Source organism: Palaemon carinicauda, chromosome 28 (assembly GCF_036898095.1).
Source record: "Palaemon carinicauda isolate YSFRI2023 chromosome 28, ASM3689809v2, whole genome shotgun sequence".
In the NCBI taxonomy this organism is placed as follows: domain Eukaryota; kingdom Metazoa; phylum Arthropoda; class Malacostraca; order Decapoda; family Palaemonidae; genus Palaemon; species Palaemon carinicauda.
The window spans coordinates 92,803,641-92,808,728 of record NC_090752.1 but is presented as its reverse complement, the minus strand read 5'-3'; positions in this window follow the sequence as shown (position 1 = coordinate 92,808,728).

The window sequence follows — 5,088 nt, the reverse complement described above, 5'->3', positions numbered from 1 at the left end:
TCTTTATAAATAATTCTATTGTTTTTTCTTTTTTTTTATGCCTATAAAAATGAGGAAGTGGAAGACACATTTCATTTGAGGAAAAAAATTTTAATGGTTTTTGTTTTTTTCTATTTAGGAAAAAAAAGAGAGAGAGAGAGAGAGAGAGAGAGAGAGAGAGAGAGAGAGAGAGAGAGAGAGAGAGAGAGAGAGAGAGAGAGAGAGAGAGAGAGAGAGAGAGAGAGAACTATATGAATGGTGAAATGTAAACCACACTTTATCAAATGAAGAATATTTTAGTATTTCCTTTTTATTTTTTACTCTTAGAAAAATGAGAGAGAGAGAGAGAGAGAGAGAGAGAGAGAGAGAGAGAGAGAGAGAGAGAGAGAGAGAGAGGAGAGAGAGAGAGAGAATCTGCCTTAACATGCGAGCAAAAATATTGAAATGACTTCAAGATAAAATGTTATGCACCACACACCTCTGGCGAAGAGAACTTGGCCTGCAAGATGCATCGACCCCAGTTGCAATTGGAAAGTCCCTGTTGCACAGAGCGTTGCAGGAAGGGAGGAGATTACGAGGTCATCTCTGTCTCCGCAAATATTTCTGCAAGAAGGAAAAACGGCAATGAAAATGCAGTTCTGATTTAACACACATTTTCAGCATCATTCGTATTTTTTCCATTATTTACATAAACATCAACAGCATGAGAGAACTGAATACTGCATCATTACGATATTATTATTATCATAACGTTAAATAATAAAATAGCATACACGCCAACCTTTGATCACAGTGCTGGCAAGCGCGACCGGGAACAAGCAAAAATGCTGCCAGTGCTGTGATCAAAGGTTGGCGTGTATGCTAGTTTATTATTTAACGTTATAAATGTAGGTACGTTACCCAGAATTTTTTTTTTTATGACTATGGGTAATATCAAAAGCAAGCGACCGGCGACACCCGGTTAAAATGTTCCTATATATATATATATATATATATATATATATATATATATATATATATATATATATATATATATATATATATATATATATATATATATATAATATATATATATATATATATATATATATATATGGGTATCTATATATATATATATATATATATATATATATATATCTATATATATATATATATCTATATATATATATATATCTATATATATATATCTATATATATATCTATCTATATATATATCTATCTATATCTATCTATCTATATATATCTATATCTATATATATATCTATATATATATATATCTATCTATCTATCTATCTATCTATCTATATATATATATATATATATATATATATATATATATATATATATATATATATATATATATATATATATATAGGGATTTCGATGAAAGTTTAATTTATCAGTTTTAACTTAATGTGATCTCAAAACTAATTAGTTTTATGCAAAATATACCTTAAATGTTTCAATGTAATAATTCGTGAGTAATTTCTTTTAAAAAACATTGATTATTTACAAAAAACATTTTAGTTTAGGAACAGAAGTTTAAATTTCTTATATAAAGAAAATTCGCAACATATTTTTTTCCGGGATTTTGTTCACAATACGATAACGAACTTAAAAATCTATATGCTTTCGAGAGGGATGTAATTTGACATGATGTGTTTAATCTTTTGCATTGCACTGATCATTCTTAGGAGAAAAATATAGGACACGATTAAAGTCAAGTTCATGACTGTCAATTTTGGCTTAAAGTTAAATATAATATGAGACTGGAAGCACATAATTATAACTTAGGAAAATATTATAAGGACAAGTGATGTATAATAATTTTAGTAGTAACGTGAGAGAGAGAGAGAGAGAGAGAGAGAGAGAGAGAGAGAGAGAGAGAGAGAGAGAGAGAGAGAGAGAGAGAGAGAGAGAGAGAGAGAGCTCATAAAGTATTAGTTAAGAACACATAGTTGATTGTATGTGCCACGTGGTAATGACATGGTCAAAAATTATCTTTCTCTAGTACAAATTACTACAATATATTTTTTCACACTTGAAGAAAGTATCATAAAACTATAGAAAAAAGAGATAGAATAAGTAATAGACACTGATATTGGGCTGCTGCAGCTCATTGGTAACGTCTCTGCTTGGTGATCCCGCTCAAACTCGTTTGTCCCTTTAGTGTTTTCAACCTCACCATCCTTGTGAGCTAAGGATAGGGGGTTTGGGGGAGGTTATAAGTATACCCTGCTAGTCATCAGCAGCCATTGCTGAACCTCCCTGGTCCTAGCTTGGGTGGAGAGGGAGCTTGAGCGCTGATCATATGTATACATGGCCAGTCTCTAGGTCGGGCAGTGACCTGTTTGCTAAGGCAATATCACTGTCCCTTGCCTCTGCCATTCAAAACCTTAAAATTAAACTTGATGAAGCATTAAAGTGAAATTGGTGTTTACATTCTTGTTTTAATAGAGAAAAATAATATCCATTGACAGACAGAAGCAGAAGTCTATAAAACAAAAGGAAAACAGAAACAGAAATCTATAAAATATAAGAAAAACCGAAGAAGTCTGTGAAAAATGAGAAAACCAGAAGCTAAGTCTATAAATCATAGGAAAAACAGAAGCTTAAGTCTATAAAACATAGGAAAAACAGAAACTTAATTCAATAAAATATAGGACAACAAAAACAGAAGTCAATTATATATAGGAAAAACAGAAGCAGAAGGCAATAGAAGTAAATAAAATATAGAAAAAACTGAAGACTATAAAAGCATATAAAATATAGAAAAAAAACAGAAGTCTATTAAATATAGGAAAAATAGAAGCCGAAGAGTACAAAAGTCTATAAAATATAGGAAAAACAGAAGCTTAAGTCTATAAAAAATTTTGAAGATTGAAAGGAGAGGTAAAGAAATAGCACTGAACCCTGAAATTCTAAAATTGATTGTGGGAAAAGTGAAAAAGCGGGAGTTAGCCTACATGATATTCGGAATGACAGCAATAAAAAAAATAAAACAAAATATAAATTCACAAATAATCATTCAGTTTATTTTCCATTCTTTATAAAAGTATCTTTATTCACTGCCGGTTTTGATATCTGTAATTGAAATGAAAAAAAAAAACTTTGCTGTATAAGTCAAAAACAATACAGAAAAAAAATAGTTGTTCATATTTCATTTTTGTTTAGCAGTTTTTTTTATTGATTTTACAACAATTCGCTTAAAACTTCGGTTAGATAAAGATGATATAAATAAAAAATAGTTTTACGGAAAGTTGCAAGTTTTTCAATAAAATTAATATTGTTTGATGCAAGAAAAATATGAATTTTCGTTACTATTTGATAAGTTATCAACTTTTTACTTTACAAAAAGAAAGTAAAATACAAATGTTTCTCGTCCAGACTGAAATTGTTATTGGCATCTGACGATACTTTTAAAGAAATCTAATTAAAACTCATTGTTTAAAATTCTGATAGTATCTACTTGTGTACACAAACCGTTACAGCATATTTACATCTAGTAGACCTTTTAGTTTTGCCGATGAAGATAAGCTTCCATGTAAATTACATACGCTCTCGCTTAATCAACGTAATAATTCTTATCCGTAATTGATTTTTCTCCTTGTTTTCTTAAGAGTAATGGCTAGTAGGATAGGCAATGAAGTGGTCTCTTGTGGCCAACCGCCGAAGAAAAAGTTAAATAAGTTACAAATGTAATGAAAAACAGAAGCAGGGTAAAAAAAAAAAAAAACTAACTGAATCCTGTGATCCCATAGCGATTGACGGTTGGGAGAAATATTAAGTGGTAATTTCACAGAGTATTATCTTGTGACCATAAAACTGCTCTTCCTGTGGACGCGGGCAAAATGTCGAAAAAATCGAACTATTATTACTTTTTTTTTTTTTTTTTTTTTTTTTTTTTTGAGGAGACCATTTCTCAGCCATGTGCAACCACGGGAGACCCAGGCATGACCAACCCTAGGTCAACCATCGACTATTGTAACCTGAGGTGACTGTCTAAGATCGCAGCTCAGTCTTCTGGGGAGATTTCTTGGTTAAATGAACCCTATATAAACCGCCTGATGAGTCGACGGTCTTATTTAACGAGCCCAACGGAAGAATGGCTGATAAAAACAACTTGGAATAGGGGAAGAGAAGATGCGGCAGGGAGATAGAGAACAAGATAAGAGGTAACGATAGGCTCATTATTCCGATAAATTGCCTCATATTCAAACTTTCTTAGGGGGAAGTACCGAAATTTGCCAGGTTTAATCGATATAGCGGGATGAATAGGAGAATCATAAAAGTTCAATCCTAATATCATTAAAAAAATTATAAAAATCGAGTTACATGAAAGATGATAGATGAGATGAGGTGTGAAAAAAAAGCCAAAATCTCCCACCATCACCAATTAAGACTGGCCAGACATGAATTGGCATGTCTGAGGCCTTTGTCCTGTAGTGGACTACAAACGGCTGCGTTTGTTGTCGTTCTTGTGATAAAAAGGAGGCAGAGAAGTGAAGGTGTAAATGGAAGGTTGTATTGTGATTAGCGCATGAGAGAAACCTTATGAATTTATTTAAAGTGGGTACGAATGTTTGTAGTGAATAATTATTACAGACTTCGAAAAATTACAATTATAGCGTTTTCCTTCTTTCAAGTTGCATATTGTTAACCACGGCAAAGCACAAACAAGGTATTGGTTTATATGGAAGTCTTAATCTCTCTCTCTCTCTCTCTCTCTCTCTCTCTCTCTCTCTCTCTCTCTCTCTCTCTCTCTCTCTCTCTCGCCTTGAAGATTAGAGATTTCTCCAAAGGACAATCATATACAGTAGTAACGCTGTCTCTTTTCATCAAGTATTTACCAATTGAGGCTTCAACTTTCTTTTGTGCAGGTTTATGTGTCTGTCCAATTCCGGATGTTTATACAGATACGTTTTTAAAAAATTTTGGTCTTTTTATCAAAGGAAAACAAACCTCGAATAACGCAAAAGTTCACAGTCATTTACAATAACTAGTACTTTTATCATAAATTATTTCTCTCTCTCTCTCTCTCTCTCTCTCTCTCTCTCTCTCTCTCTCTCTCTCTCTCTCTCTCTCTCTCTCTCTCTCTCATATATACTG